This window comes from Gorilla gorilla, chromosome 14 (assembly GCF_029281585.2).
Source record: "Gorilla gorilla gorilla isolate KB3781 chromosome 14, NHGRI_mGorGor1-v2.1_pri, whole genome shotgun sequence".
NCBI lineage: Eukaryota > Metazoa > Chordata > Mammalia > Primates > Hominidae > Gorilla > Gorilla gorilla.
Genome location: NC_073238.2, coordinates 124,320,956 through 124,330,222, shown reverse-complemented (window position 1 = coordinate 124,330,222; position 9,267 = coordinate 124,320,956). Strand labels below are relative to the sequence as shown.

Here is a 9,267-nt window from a genome sequence, read left to right as displayed (position 1 = left end):
AAGCTGAATCTCCCCAGAATGGAGCGTCATCTACTTCCCCATCCATAACCACTGGTCACCTGAGTCAGGCAGAGGGAAGAATGCATGATTCAAATCAAACCAGGTTAAATGAACAGACAGAATTAGAGAGTCCTCAAAAGGGAAACTCAGCGATTTTCTAAGATCGTTTTCTAGATTTAGTTGAAAGTTAAATACATAAATCTTATAAAATCTGCGATGTTTGTGCTAGGAACAAAATGTAAAGTGGAATTTAAAATGAAAAGTGATTCACCACTTATTATACTTTTTCCTTTGTAAATTGTAAGTGATTGTATGATCAAGAAAGTTAAAACTTAGCAAAGGCTTGGATTTAAGTAAAAAGGCAGTCAGGTTTTTTTTCAATTATTCATTCAATTAATATTTATTGAGAGGCTTTAGCGTGCATATCTCACTCAAGGCAAACAGTTGAGAAGCTTATAATTTAGACAGCACAAGACAAATACTTGAGTAATAGATAATGTAATTACATATAAACAGGTCACATGTAGAATCTCCCAGAGCAAACCTTCTTTTCTCGAGTTTGCTGATGTCTGTAGCTAGGAAGAACAAAAACAAATGATTAGAGTCTTCATGATTACGGATTTGTTTGGACTTTGATTACTAACTAAATTAATAATTTATTTTTATAAGCTAACTTCAGCTTAAAATCATTTGAGCTTATGTGCAAGGTAAATATGTTTGAATTTTTAACACTTTCTATGTAATACTAGGGAACCCCATTTGACAAATTTAGTAGAACCATCATTAATCTACATAGATTATTTTCTTGAACTAAAAGCAATTATTAATATTCATTAAGTGCCAGGCAGTTTACACACACACACACACACACACACACACACACACACACACACACACACAATTTATCCCTCTAACCTTATGAAGGGCATACTATCATCATCTGCATAAAAGCTAACAAAGTTTATGATGCATTGCAGTGAAAGTGTAAACAGAATTTTTCTTTTGCAAGGAATTTAGGGGATTACGGTGCTCCACAGTTACACATTTATCATTTACTTATTGCACGGTAAGCCGTCGGGATATAAAGATGATCGAGACCTGATACTTCCTCTGCAGCTTACCTTCTAAAGAGAGAGATGGACATGTAAACAGGGGCGCTGAAGGAGGTGAAGACACTGTGCTGGAAATCTTAAAGGTGGAGTGGGGCAGGGAGTTCCACCAGGAGCCTTCACGGAGCAGTGACACATGGACTTTCTTGGTTTGATCTTTATCTAGAAGGCAGCCTGGACAAGTTGAAGCCATGTCTAAGCATTCCCCAAGTTTTAACAGTGTACTTGAGGCAATGTGGTTATTATTGTTGTGATCTCACAACCAGACAGAGTGGTGATCTACAGTACCCTTAGCAAGTAAGAAAGTGCATGGCCAGTTTCATTGCATCTACTGTGAAGATCTTGGCCAGTACCGTAAAGATCTTGGCCATCTACTGCAAAGATCTTGGAAACAGAGAATAGCAACAACATCCTCATGTTAAAAGCAGAAGACACTAGAGGTCTCTGGAGATAGAATAAAACCTCCTTCTATTTGCCTCTTATTCTGTCCAACAAATAAAATCCATCAGCAACCTTTCGTGACATCGACTCAATACCCAGAGTACATTTTGAGGGACTAACCACACCAGGACCTACTAAGCACTTCATGACAGCAGTTTGTTGGGAATAAGAATTATGGATGGTGCAGTCCAATAACATGAGTATGTGCATGTGATTTAACAGCTTCAAATAGCAGTGTGTAATGTATACATGCCAACATAACTTACCTAGGACTCAACCTAAACTCTTAAGATGCAACATGCATTCACACACATACTTGTTTCTAAAGTTATTACATTCTATAGTCGTTCACTTCTGCTAGCTCTAGAATGAGTAAGGCTGAATTCTTTCCCCAAAGCATACTGTAAATTATCATATCATAGACTTTTGATAGAATTTCAAGTATTTGTGAATCATTAATAATTGTCCTAACTTTAAAAAGGTGCCTACCTTGAACATGATATTCAAATCATGAATTCCTGAAGGCTCGTTGAGTTGGTTGTTCTTGGCCATCATCTTGAAGCATACTGTGCATCTTAATTTTCTCTAAGGAATATGTCTAAGAGAAATATTTGGTCATTTACACTATAAAATTTATCAAATGACTGAGCATAGGCTTGGTAAAAGATACATAGTAATCATAGCAAGAGTCGAAATTCCAGTTAGGATACATAAATAACCTCTATGAGATGGGAACCAAATAAAAACTCTTCATCCTTGCAGCCCTAAGGAACACATGCCACTTGATTGCTCACAGCTTGGACAACATATTCTTTATCTGCAGGAGAGGTGTTCACTGAAGACCCCCAAATGACACTCCTTCCTGCACCAGGGAAAGTTTAAGAATTACTGTGCCACAGGGAGAATATACAATGGCTGCAAGAGATTCTCTTCCTAGAATCCTGGTGCAGGGATTTGAGAAGCTGTCAGGATGAAAAATGATACTATTTTAATCTCCCCATAAATAACATTGGTATAGTGTGCTTTTATTATTTTCTTTGAAATGAATTTATTCTATTCTTAGAAATTAAGATACTTTATTCACATGCCTGTATAGAAATCTTTCTGAAACAAGTGTTGGTGAGGATGTGGGGAAATTTGAACCCTCATACTTTGCTGGTGGGAATGTAAACTAGGGCAGCCACGTTGGAAAACAGTTTGACAGTCCCTCGAAATGTCAAGCATAGAGTTAACATATGACCCAGTAATTCTACTCCTAGGTATAGACTCAAGAAAACTGAAAACTTAAATCTGCACAAAAACTTGTCCACAAATATTTTTATCAGCTTTTTTCAGAATAGCTAAATTGGAAATAATCCAAACGCTCAACAGATGGGTGAATAAACAAAATGTGGTATGTCTGCGCAATGGAATATTATTTGACATTTTATAGAAAGAATGAGGCTCTGATCCATGCCCTAACACAGATGAACCTTGAAACACTGTGCTAAGTGAAAGAAGCAGTACTAATGGGCCACATATTGTATAATTCTATTTATAGGAAATGCCCATAATAGGTAAATCCGTAGACACAGAAAGTTGAGTACTGGAGGCCAAGAGCTTTGGGGAAGCTTTGGGGAAAGCGGGGAGGGACTGCTAATATGTCTTATTTTGGGATGATGAAAGATAGTGTCAGTGGTTTTACAGTTCTGTGAATAAACTAAAAATCACTGGATTACACCCTTTAAAGAATGCATTTTATGATAGGTGAATTATATTTCAATAAATTGCTATAAAAATCTTTTTGAGCTCTTTTAGATAGTTCACGCCTTTGTCCTGATTAATTTCTGTAAATGATCACTATCTAACTAGTTGTTTTGGGATGTGTTTGGCCTTCAGATGAAATAAAACCAATTTTTAAGATAAACAAAGACAACCAAGTAATAAGAAGTGATTTTTTTCACGTGTTGAAACTTTATGTTTTCAAACATCTGAAGAAAATCATCCATAAATGAATCAGAAAGATAATAGATATGTTTTTGCAATACTTTCACAGATGGTCTTATTTAAACACATTCCAATGATGATAAAGACAGAAGCTTATGGAGTTACATAATATGAGATTCTGGTTTGGATATGAGATCCAGCCGAGCAAGTTATCTGAGGGAACATTTCTTATTTGTCTTTGTATTTTCTTGGGCATTGACTATGTGCTAGTTAAGGGAGGATTAAACGCATTATCTCAAAGCTGTGCCTTTTTGAGGGGCACCTTCAACCAGCAATAAAAAAAATCCTTTTACTCTGAGTTAAGACAATTTTAAAGGACAACCCATTCTGGGATGCAGTTGATGCTTGATACATGTTTCATGAACGAATGTCTGAAGTTATATATATATAAATGGATCAATGCGGAGTACATAAACGTGGATTTCAGAGCTGTCCCCATCCCTAGTTCTAAGGTTCGCTTCTTCCTTCATTTCCAATATAAGCATTGAAATTTTGAAGCATTCTTAACAAATAAAATATCTAAAAATATTTGTGGTTTGGTTTAAGTACAGAATGCATCCCAAAGGATTCTTTTGTTACCTAAGTCTATAATGAGTGATGTTAAGAACTTCTAATAAGACATGACACCATGTAATAGTCCTCTGAACCAAAAATGAGGACAATGCTTCCTGAAAAGTATTATTTTGGAGTGAAACCTAGTTCTTATTTACGTCATGTGACTGTAAAATACCTTTATAGGAATAAAGAAGTATTGAGGCAGCACAGGGCTTTTCATCAGTCTATAATGATTGGTTTTCTCTCATAAGCTCCATTAAACCAATATTCTATATATATGTACCTATGTACGTGTGTGTGCCTCTGTGTGTCTGTGTGTGCCTGTGTATATTTTCCCCAATAGGATGACACTTTGGGAATGTCTATTGTTTGCAGAGGGTAAAGAGAACTGAGTGGAATGCCATTACTGAATATTATCATATTCTTTATTGATTGAGATTCCTTTGTCAAAGGAATGTCAAATGTCATTTGGGGTCACTGTCCATTTTTGAATGTATTTTGGCAAAATGCAAAAATCACCAGGCTTCACTTATTTCATTGTATTGATTTGGGTGATAGTTTTTTGCATCTGACAATTTGCTTATTTAAAGAACATGAAGGTCATTATCATTGGACTTTCTCTGAAATAACCAACACACAGAGACTGGATTCATACTTACTGTTGCCTCCATCGGCTTGATGAAATCAGTGCTCAGAACCTGAGAGGGTAGAAATGGCAGGTCAGATTAATTGACTTTTAAAGGTTTTGAGAGTTTCTCCATTTATTTACATGGATTTGCACACTCTAAGGTCAGATAAAAAGAACATCAGATTTCTCATAGGGAAATTCTTAAGTTCAAGTATAAAAATGTTACAATATTCGTCAATATCACATTGTTTTATTTATTTATTTATTATTATACTTTAAGTTGTAGGGTACATGTCCACAACATGCAGGTTTATTACATAGGTATACATGTGCCATGTTGGCTTGCTGCACCCATCAACTCATCATTTACATTAGGTATTTCTCCTAATGCTATCCCTCCCCACTCCCCCCCCCACCCCATGACAGGCCCCAGTGTGTGATGTTCCCCTCCCTGTGTCCATGTGTTCTCATTGTTCAGCTCCCACTTATGAGTGAGAACATGTGGTGTTTGATTTTCTCTTGTGTTACTTTGCTGAGAATGATGGTATTATACTGTCTGTTAATCCTTCTTGAGTTTAAACAGGTATTCTAGTTTTGCTTCATAACGTAGCATGCCCTTTCCATCCTTTGACAGCTCATCATACCTCAAAATAAAATCAGAGACCTTCAACTTCATTCTCAATCCAGTCTCCAACTAATCCTGTTCATGAACTCTTCTGTCTAGCCAACCCTCTCTAAATTAATTCTTGACCATCTGATGTTACTGCCTCCCTTTCCTCTTCTTGGCATTTTCTTTCCCTGAAAATCTTACTAGCCATTCCTTAATCTCAAATCCACTTATTTCTGTACAATGGCTTCTGAACACTATTAAGTATCTATCCTTGCTCTGAACTCCTAACATTTATTATCTGTATCAGACATGTGGCAGGTGCATTTACAACTTTGTTTTGAAGTTAAATGTGGGCATGTTTATGCCCAGTGCTAGATTATGAATTCTTGGAGGTCATCGACCACCCAGATTGATATTTGCAAGGTACTTCACACATAGCAACCTTACAATAAATGTCTGTTGACTGAATGAGTGAATGAGAAGAGATTAAAATTGAGGCAGTTACTCATCTAAGAGGTGTCCAAATAGTGAATGATTAAACAAGGAGCAGTAACTCATACTGTTCTTCCTTTTGACCTGCGCCGTTGTTTTGGTAGCTGAGATTCTCTGGTCACTAAGTAATCAGATATATGGATATACTCCCTTGAGGTGTGTTTGGGAAGGACTTTGATTGTCCCATAAAGCAGAGTATAGATCTGATGCTAGATTGCTCTTGTTTTTTTTTCCTTTTTTTTTCAAAGAGGCATACTATTCATGTAACTCTGGTCACCAGACAGTCATGCATTTCTTAAAATGTTCTTTAAAATTTCACTCTAGAATACTTACAACTAACCGGGTATGAATCTATTTATCCTGGCGTAACAATAGATTTGATATTGTGACTAAAATTGTAATTTTGGTCTCTCCCATGTAACAGGATGTCACAGCAACAGAGCCATGATATTTCAGTAAGTGGCATGAGCACATTCAGCCTGGTAGATTGTTTTCAAAAGGTTCCAACACAGACCACTTCGGTACAAAGGGTCAAACACAGTCCAAACAAATGCTTGACAATAATAGGTACAAAGGACTCGTGTCCTTGGTGAATGATTAATCATAAACTATCATAAACAAAAGTGTTCTATACATTTGATAAACAGGTTTGTAAAGAGCACAGGAAATACGGAGGAAAATCACATCTTTAAGAATTAAATGTCAGTCATAAGACAGCTGGTTTTTAATTTTTGAGAGGTTTTCATTTAACACTTTGAGTGAAGGCAGAGTAGCAGGTGCCATGTCTTCTCCCCCAAGTTGGTAATATATATGCACCCATCATTAAAATGTACCCTTTGAATTCTTATGTGTTGCTTTCATTCTGTGCTCCATTCAGTAGATTATTTTATACATATTCATTCCCAGAAGCTGCTGTAATGGGCCATCACGTTCCCTCTCTTATATTTTCTCTTCTCATGCGAATGAAGGAGCAATTAGCCGTGACAATCAGTAGGCAGAAAGACTGTCAAACCCATTTTGAAAAAATAAAAACAAAACACCTTGTTACATCTTTGGAGTAGCCTAATAATAAACGTATGACTCTGTATTTTAAAAAAGAAACTTTTTTTCTCTCCACAGATGTGCAGGAATGTAGATAGCCAAATGCATGTGGCCATCCCAAGACCTATGTGTTCTTGGAAGATTTTGCCAATGTTTTCCCCCAATTTTGCTACAGCACGAAACACTTCTGAAGTTCAACTTTAGGGATTATATTGAGGATCACTTTACACGTCACATAAGAAAATAACTTTCTTCCTCAGCTTAGGAGTCAATTGTGATATTGATAAGATTTTTAGCTCCTCTCTTGGTACAAAAGAGGAAGGAGAATTAAGCCTATAGTGCAGGCAAATAAATGATTGCAATAAGGAAATCCGTGGACCAACCAGAATGTGGGCTTCCTCAGTGACTACAGAAATTACCATGAAAGTGGAAGAGAAATGGGCCCAGGTAATGACGGTGCTTTCAAGCTGTCCCAGTCAATAAAAATGCTTGATAAATGGTTTCTCAGCCTTGCCATTGGGAAAAGGAGAGAAGGAACTACTCTGGCTGTTACTCCCTACACCTTCCTTATCCCCAGTACTGTGGCCCATGCCTCAAGTTCTGTGGACAATAAGAAACAAACAGCAACAAAACATATCAACTCGAGCTTTTGGACGTGAGGGCCAGATATATGGTTGAAGCCTGGAAAGCAAAGGGAATAAAGAAATAAAAAGACATAAAATATGAACCCACATGTCCTCTAAAGTCTTTATGTTTCAGAATAATCCTTTTTGTTTCTTTAAATTCCAGAACCTATACTCCTTTCCTTTTTCCCTCCTAAGAGTACAGGCCTGAAGGAGCTATAGGTGAGCTTTCCGAAAGGAAGCACCCTCTGCTTTACGTTATGGCCCTGCAATAGGAACGAGCTCTCCAGTGGGCACACAAACCCAGGCGTGGTCTCCATGAGGTCACTCTTCTGCTTGGCCTCCACCATGAGCCAGACTCTTGACCCCCTACCAGATACTGCTCTTACAACCCTTCTGTCCTGCCAAGGCTAGAACATGGAGGCCAAAGCCCATGAGTTTCAAAAAGATATTGCAGATACTGTGATTTATCACCGTTTTAGGCTTGAATTCTCCTTACAACATTCCTTCGCGACGTCTCCAATTCCCTAGGACTCTTCCTGTTGGAGAGAACCTTTAAATAAGAGAATGCATGTAACTCCTTCAGTGCAGGGCCCAGGGCATAAAGAACTCATTTAATAAAGTATTCCTCCTTCTGAAAGCTCAGATAAGCATCAAATAATACTGACCTCACTGATCTGAGATTTATGCCATATAACTTCCACCCGTTGATTCTAGATGTAGCCACTGCAATCCTACAAAACCAGAATAACCCCTTAAAATTCCTCCGTGTCCACTTCTCTCCATGGCAAATAGACCCATTTTCAGCCGCTCCTCAGGACATATGATTGTTCTCCTCTGATTGTGTTCCAGTTTATTTTTACCTACCAGCCAAGTGTTTTAAAATTACCATTTTGGTGTATTTCTTTTTAAAGTGGGTATGCGTGTGTGTGTCTGTGTGTGTGTGTGTAATCACACTGTTATACTATTTTGTAGCTTTTTAAATGTATGCTTCCCTTCCTTAAATGCTCTTACACTATGCTCTTAATTATTCTAATTAATAATCGTGATAAGAGCAAATATGTGATGAATTCTCGCTACAGTCCACGTACTCCACCAAACATATTTCATTCACATCAAACCTCTGAGGTAGGCCCACGGATCATCAACATTTTACAAATGAAAGCCACACTCAAGTCCAGGTGTATGCAGGCTCAAAAGCCACCCAAATTCACCAGGAAGTAAAGGACAGAGCCAAGATTCAAACACAGATACAGCCAGCCTCAGAGCCCACACTCTTTCCTGCTTTCTGTTTTACCTTTCTGGTTCTTCTTTGGCTAAAAAGTCCTTTGCGTTGTCCTTTATCCTTTTGTAACTCCAGCACTTTGGAACTTGAGCCTGTGGCAGTATTTTCAGAGCCCTGTCTTTCTCTCTTGTACTCGCCTTCAGGGATATGTCTTATGTCTATCTTTAAAAATTACGCACATGAACTACAAACAGCCTGAGCCCATGGAGTCGCTGGCAGGCAGCCTCCTGTCTTCGGGCACTTCCCACTCTTCTTGATTTGCATGATAACCTCGTTGGGAGAACTTCCTGTCCAGCCTCATTTCATGGGATCTGCCTCCCTGTCCTTGGAAACTCTGACAGCCCTGATAGTGCCTGGTTGCATGTGTGACTTTGGGAAGCCTTTGTTTTCTTGATTGCTGCCACCTGAAGAACCTATTTCTTCCCCTTTGTCAACTAGCAGTCAATATCAATGCTTTTTCCAAAACCTGGGAGATAAATGATCAGCATTATGAGCTA

The 9,267-nt window shown here is 37.9% G+C and overlaps 1 long non-coding RNA gene across 1 annotated transcript; it reads right to left on the bottom strand.

The window, feature by feature from the left end:
• Nucleotides 1-417: 417 nt before the first annotated feature.
• LOC129526099 (uncharacterized) lies at nucleotides 418-8,957 on the bottom strand. Its single transcript, XR_008670710.2, has 4 exons — nucleotides 8,783-8,957; nucleotides 4,751-4,789; nucleotides 2,040-2,148; nucleotides 418-575 (listed from the first exon to the last, which is right to left on the bottom strand). It is a non-coding gene; the product is annotated as an uncharacterized lncRNA (long non-coding RNA).
• Nucleotides 8,958-9,267: the final 310 nt, after the last annotated feature.